The sequence below is a fragment of the Peromyscus maniculatus genome, chromosome 2, assembly GCF_049852395.1.
Source record: "Peromyscus maniculatus bairdii isolate BWxNUB_F1_BW_parent chromosome 2, HU_Pman_BW_mat_3.1, whole genome shotgun sequence".
In the NCBI taxonomy this organism is placed as follows: Eukaryota; Metazoa; Chordata; class Mammalia; order Rodentia; family Cricetidae; genus Peromyscus; species Peromyscus maniculatus.
This window is the reverse complement of record NC_134853.1, coordinates 25,589,284-25,596,310: the sequence shown is the minus strand read 5'-3', so window position 1 is coordinate 25,596,310 and position 7,027 is coordinate 25,589,284. Positions and strand designations below refer to the sequence as shown.

General features: G+C 43.0%; 1 pseudogene; it reads right to left on the bottom strand.

Moving 5' to 3' along the window:
* Positions 1 to 539: 539 nt before the first annotated feature.
* Positions 540 to 4,748, bottom strand: LOC102927643 (large ribosomal subunit protein mL46 pseudogene; annotated as a pseudogene).
* Between the last annotated feature and the right edge of the window lie 2,279 nt (positions 4,749 to 7,027).

The window sequence follows — 7,027 nt, the reverse complement described above, 5'->3', positions numbered from 1 at the left end:
TAAAATTTCATCATAGAAGCGGGGGAACCAAACACGTAATCCCATGAGTAGCCAAGGAGCTATTGAACAGTAATGAACAGAGGAAATGAATTGACCTCAATTCCCAAGTTCTGAGAAAGTTTCTAGGCTCATGAAAAGCTAGTTACATAACTTCTTAGCTGTTTTCCATTTTACTTTTCCCTTTCCGTTAGATAGGAAGGACAGATCTTCTTTCTCTCTCCCTCCGTTTTGGAAGCTTTATATTTAGATGGAGATTAATTGCTTCTTAACTGTTTAGCTCTAGTCATTTGAAATGAAGTCTGACTTCTCTCTAATCAACCAGTGGAAGAATCATGGCCAGGTCCATGTAGTTCTGTTAAGTTACTATAACATAATGCTTCAACCTGCTATGTAGCAAAGCTAATTGTCCCCAAGGACAAATCAAAATCCAACACAATGACAAACACATTTAACTCTCAGAATTTAGTTTGGTGCTTGATTGTCTCTGTAAATGAGCATCCGCACTGTTCTCGAGGTGCTAGCACTTGACTTATGTGCGCATCATCCACAAGCAGCTGCATCCATCAGGAGTCCAGAAGAAGCCTCCTGACCTGAGCCAGGTACTTGGGCTGCAGATAGTTGCCCAGCTCTTGCTTACTGGCCCACACATGACAGGCCTTCTTCCCAGCCTGTGGGAAGTCTCCTGTGAGTAGCAGAGCTTTGAAGAAGAGATTGACCCCAATGTCACTCTCTGTCTGAATTGCCTTGAGAAGTTTGAACTTGTAGTGGCCACAAGGTGCATTCCCTAGGAATCCGGCTTTCATGTTGTTTTCTGAGAGGGTGGCCAGGATTCGCTCAGCTGCCACTCTACTCGAGCGAGCATCCAAAAATCCTGATTCCCAGCCTTCTGTCTGACTAAGAGGACGAGCTTCCTGTCCAGCTTTCGATGCAAGGAGTATCGGTCATTTTTGTTTTATCAGCTTCTGTTACTCAAGCTCCAGGTTTACATTGTAGGAATGCCTGCTCCCTGCTCCCACGTATCTTCTAAGTCTTGTGCCTTGCTCATCTTGGTCATCATCATAAAGGGCAGCTTTCTTCTTTACCAGTCACTTAGCTCCATCCAGAGCACGAAGCTCGTGGTCTGAATACAGGCTTCTCTCTGTCTCCACCTTCTGTAGTAGTTCCACCGTCTCTTTCTGCAATCGGGTGAGCGGCTTGGTCATCAGCCGTGGTCGCTGCAGACACAGAGCGCCCAACAAGCGCCATGGAGACCCGTTGCCTGAGGGCGCAGCCTCAAGAGACAGGTTGGGAAAACATGGGCCACCCGCCCAGAGACTGTGGAGATGCCACCAGCCTCTAGCCACCCTTAACATAGTACGCCCCAGGCACCATGTTTCTGCCTTCCCACAAGCAGAAGGAAAGCCTTAAATTGTATGGAGGGAGGTGAGAGTGGGGATGATGAATCTGGAAGGAGTTGGGATAAGAGTAAATGTGATCAAAATACACTGATTAAAATTCTCAAAGATTAATGCAAACATTAAAACAGCAACAAAACTAAAACCTCAGAAGAATTCCTCAACTAAGAATGAATAAATTGTTGTACATCAATGAATAGAGTTCTGTTGTTCGAATTTTAAATGGTCTGTTAATAAAAAGCCGAGAGCCAGATATCAGGGTGAAAGCTGAAAGATGAGAGAAGCAGAGCAGCCAGCCACTAGTTCTTACCTTTCTGAAATCCTCAGCCAAAAGAGAGTGAGTTCCTGTTTTCTCATGCCTTGTATACCTTTCTCTGCCCTGCCATATTACTTCTTGGGATTAAAGGCATGTGTGCTTCCCAAGCAAAGGCATGAGATCTCAAGTGCTGGGATTAAAGGTGCGTGCTATCACTGCCTGACCTCTATGTCTAATTTAGTGGCTGGCTCTGTCCTCTGATCCTCAGGCAAGTTTATTAGGGTTCACAATATATCACTGCAGAGTTTTACTCAGTAATAAGATATACTATGATATTATGTGAGTGAAAGATCCCATTATCAAAATATTATATATGATTCCATTTATTTAAAATTGTAGAAAACACAGGGGCAGGGAATGGATTGATTACAAAAAGGAAAGAAAAGACTTTTTATTCTTAATTGTTGTGAAAACTCAAAAAAATTATGTACTAAAAATTGATGAATTTTATTCACTGAAAGTTATATATTAATATAGGGGATTGAAAATATGTAGGGGAGAAATTAAAACTTAGAGGTAAAGTAAGGAAAACTCTTCAGGATAGTTAAGGACTTTGCGTTGGCTAGTTTTATGTCAACTTGGCACAAGCTAGAGTCATCAAAGAGGAAGGAGCCTCAATAAAAACAAACACCTTCATAAGGTCAGGTTGAGGGCACACCTGTAAGGGGATTTTCTTAGTTAGTGATTGATGAAATGAGACTTACAGCACACCGTTGTTTAGAAAACAGAGATGTGAGAAGGGTGTAGCAGACAATATTCAGAAGTAATCAGTAGGGAGAACCAGCTCCATGTGATATCCTGCAGTCAAAAGACACAAAGAGGGGTGCTTCAAAGAGAAGTGAGGTTTCAGATGCTGGTGATGCAGCAAAATGGGGACTGGACACACTCTTGATAAAAACATTTGGCTGGGGTTGCTGAGAATTGAGTCGGAAGGGAATGGGTGCAGACTCGGAATTAACTGACTACAGATAACTCTAAGTTAGGCGTCTTGTTGTAAAGAGATAGCATGCAATGGTGTGTAGGCTAGAGGGGAAGCAAGGAATGAGAGAGTTTTCATTTTTTAAAGATAGAAGCAAAAACAAAGCAATGACTTTGTTTTTACACTCATGAGAAAAGGAGTCGTTAGAGGAAGAAACATTAATGGCAACAAAGAAGGGTATTTTTAGGAGTGGCGTCCTTGAGCAGGAAAATGTTGATGGCTCCTAGTCAACACATTGAAGCATTGCCTTTAAATTATGGACAATTTGTGCATGTAAACAAGGAAAAGGCAGAGGGGTGTGAGTGGGGGGGGTGGCAGTGGCGGCGGTGTCGGTGGTGGCGGCAGCTGCAGCGCACACCTTTAATTCCAGCACTCTCTGTAAGTTCGAGGCCAGCCTGGGCTACCAAGTGAGTTCCAGGAAAGGCGCAAAGCTACACAGAGAAACCCTGTCTTGTAACAACAACAACAACAACAACAACAACAACAACAACAACAACATACCTCAAAAACCCAAATACAAAAAACCCTCCAAAAAACCAAAGAGAGAGCTTACTTGACCATTCATGGCTATGTGTTTTTATCCAGTGTGCTTTTTCATTCAGCTGCAAGGAAAGGTGAACTACCTCAGTGTGAGAGCTTTGTAAGAGAAAATGAGAAGAGAAAGAAAGGCAAAGAAGTTGAAAACGTGCAAATGACGACTGTAGTGATGGGTGGGGGATGCTGTGAAAGGATGCGAGGGTGTAAGGAGAATGATAGACACTGAGAATGTAGTAGTATTGATGGATGGTAGACTCCAGTAGGGTGAAGTAATTGCTAAAATCATGGTATTAGGGGGGTTTGAAAAATAAAAGGCAATACTTGTGGGTTAAATGGCAGACTAGAAGCTGCCTCTATGTGATGTGTTGAAGGAGAAGAATCAGAATAAGAAAACAATGGACACTATTCCAAAAAGAAAAAGAGAGAAATGGTGTATTCATGATTTACAAGGATTGTCATGGGAAACCTAAAAAGCGAAGGAAAAAAAGGTCTGTAAAGAAGTGAGTTGAGTGGATTGGCTGCTCCCCAGTTGGGAGACAGCGACAGGCAGAACACTGCCTTATCCATAAGGTAAACTGGGTGGTCCTGGTGAAAAGAGACTGGCGATTCTATATCCACAGTCTTTACAACCCTCCAATCCAGTAGTGGAACTTGATAAGACCATGATTCCTTTAGCAAATGGTGTGTGGGGGGGGAGTGGCACTTTTTAATGACTTTTTATGAGGGCAGAGGCTGGATCCCAGCTTGGTAAGGAAATTATTATGTAAAATTGGGATACCCTGGAAGTCTGAGATTAGGGAACATCCACACATTCAGAATAGTGAATTTAACTTGGCAGAACCACAGAGCAAGAGGACCTCCTGGAAGGAAGTTGTTGAGAGCTGATGGTCCAGATACTGACAAGCTGAAAGCAGCAAGGCACAGGAGACTGGGCTCAGACAATGAAGCACATGGGGAAAGAGCCTCTCCTTCAGTGGCCAGGGGCCTTTCTCATTCACATTAGGTCCAAAAGGAATTCCAGTTCCCCAAACTCCAAAATGCCATCCAAATATCCAGAAATGGGCTCATCCTGTATTATAGGTGAATTTTTGGTGGTTAGACAAAAGCTGGCATTCTTTAGTAACTTGTGAAGCTGGTTCCCCTCTACCAAAAGGAGTCATTTCCCTTATCATTGGCAGAAGGGGGAAAATGACTGTCTGTAGTGCCTATTAGCATACTAAAGTGTGTGCTGGCCTCCAGGTGCCCTCTATCATAAATTCCCTGTTACACATTTCAAAGTCCATGCTAGCAACCTATCCCTTCTGATCTCATCTCCTCCCTTACCCTAAGCTAAACTCCCTCCTGCTCACAGGCTTCCTTCCTGCCAGCTCTCATTTTCCTTATAACCCCGCTATTTCAGTTATGCTCATTCTGTCTCCTTTTTTCTTCTCCTTCCTCCCTCTTTTCTTCTCTCTTCCCCTCCCCTCGCTCTCACACTCTCTGCTCGAGCTTCTCTCATGGCCAGGTCCAGGCTGCAGGCCATATTCATCTGCTTCTTTCTCTCTCTGCTCTAAACTTTACCAGGTACCTCTGGCTTTTCTCTCTCTTTCATCTACAATAAAAACTGTGGTGATATTTTATTTGTGCTAAAATGTGATATTTTATTTGTATGTTAATAAATACAGTTTGCCTGGAGATCAGAGGTCATAGTCAGCCATAAACAGAAGTCAGGTGGTGATAGCACATATCCTTAATCTGATCACATGGCAGGCAGAGTCTCTGTGTGTTCAAAGACACAGCCAAGCATGGTAACACACACCTTTAATCCCAGTACCAACCATAGTGACCTGGAGGTCTATATAGACAGGCAGTGGTGAGGAAATGATGTGGCTGGGCTTAGAGCCAATGAGAAGGCAGAACAGGAAGACAGTAAAGGCACAGATTAGACAGGAAGAAGTTCTCTTGGGAAGCTAGGGCGAGGTGGTAAGCTAAGGTTAGTTGGCGGCTATTGCTCTGATCTCTACAGCTTGTTCCTCTGTATTTGGCTCTGTGTTTCTTATTTAATAAGATTGTTTAGAAATTCGTCTACAAAAAACCTTGCCCTTCACCTTACCATGGAGTGGTCATATCATCATTTTATAAAATTAACCTGAAGCTTGATAGCCCCACGCCTGAGGTCAGCAGGTAGATCAGCTTCTGGAGCCACCTATCCTGCTCTTTATTGCCGCAGAGCCCAGGCAATCTGTGAAAGTGAAGCCTAAGTTTCAATGGAGACCACAGAATATTGGAGAGGCTGTGACTGTGGGACATCTGCTGAGGAAAGATACAGGCAGGGAGTGGAGTTAGCTCAAGGAAGAAGCTCTGACTGTAGGCCTCAGAACTGGAGAGGTGGGGCTACCCATGGCTTTTGAAGCCCACATGATGCTTCCAAGAGCACTGGGTGCAGGATATGTAGCTGCCAGATTTAATGTTTGCCTTGTTGGGTTTTATTCTCGTTTGATCGAATCTTTCCTTGCTGTTTCCTGTTTCTCCCATTTGGAATGAGAATATTTACTGTGACATTTGTATATGTATATGAAATATGTAACTAGATTTTTTTTTTTAATTCTACAAAGGCTCAGTTTGTCTAGAGCTTCACAAAAGACTTGGACTTTTGAACACAGCCGAGACTGTTAAAGACTATAAGGAGTTTTTGAAATGAACAATACATTTGGCATTATCGGATGAAAATGGGACTTTATGGGGCAAGGATGGAATGCTATGATTAAAATGGTGTGTTTGGTTGACAAGGACCGCAGTTGTGATGGTTAGTCTCCACTAGGAAACCAAAGTGGGTCAGAATTCTGGGTCAATTCAGGTTTATTAGCAGGTGAAATCAAATACAGTGCACTCATGATACAGAGCAAAGATGAGATGCCACTGTTGATCCAGCTGTGATTCGTTCCCAAGGGAGAGATGAGACCAAACTGCAAGGCACACTTCTCCTTTGCTCGCTCTAGCACCGCACCACCCAAGAGAGACTGAGACCTGCAGGAGGCTGTGGGAGTACACAGCAGGTGACAACCAGTGTTTAACAGGACAGTCCACCAGATGGGGAGCCCCCCTTGGCAAGGCTGTGGAGTTACTGACTGTAAATGACCAGTTGCTTCTGTCTGTAATTTTTCTCATGTGCCACTTCATTCTTCCACAATGACAGCTGTGGGTATTTTCCCCACTGCTTATGTGTTTATAAAAATATTCCATTTTTGGTCACATCTATATAGCTATGGATGGTCAGGAAGATGATTTCTGTTTAAGCTGTATAATTCTGATGATTAGAAATGATACTAGATATTTTTAATAACTGTTACAGGAAAATAATAGTATTTTCAGTCACAAAGACAGCTAATTTTAGACTTTAGAACATATTTGAAGCAAACTAGTTGCTCCTGGAGATGAATACCCAAGGATGAATTCCCAGGTGTTGTTTGTTGCTGAATCAAGGTCAAACATGAGGCAACTTTGGTAGACATAACCCTCTACCATAATTGACTTTTTGCATGTAGTCCCAGCTTCAGTTTATGTTACAGGCTCCAGGTTTAGCCAACTGTTTATATTCTGTCTGGAAACCCTCACCAACTTAGAGCTATATGCACGGCCAAGCATTTATGCACTGGCTGGTTAGTGTGACCTACCTAGCCTGAAAGAAACTGTATGACTTATTGTGCATTATGAGAATGGATGGGAGCCTGAAAATGTAACATATAATTGTCCAAAGTTGGGCAGAGAGAGGAAGAAGAGGTGTGTGAGTGTGTGTGTGTGTGTGTGTGTGTGTGTGTGTGT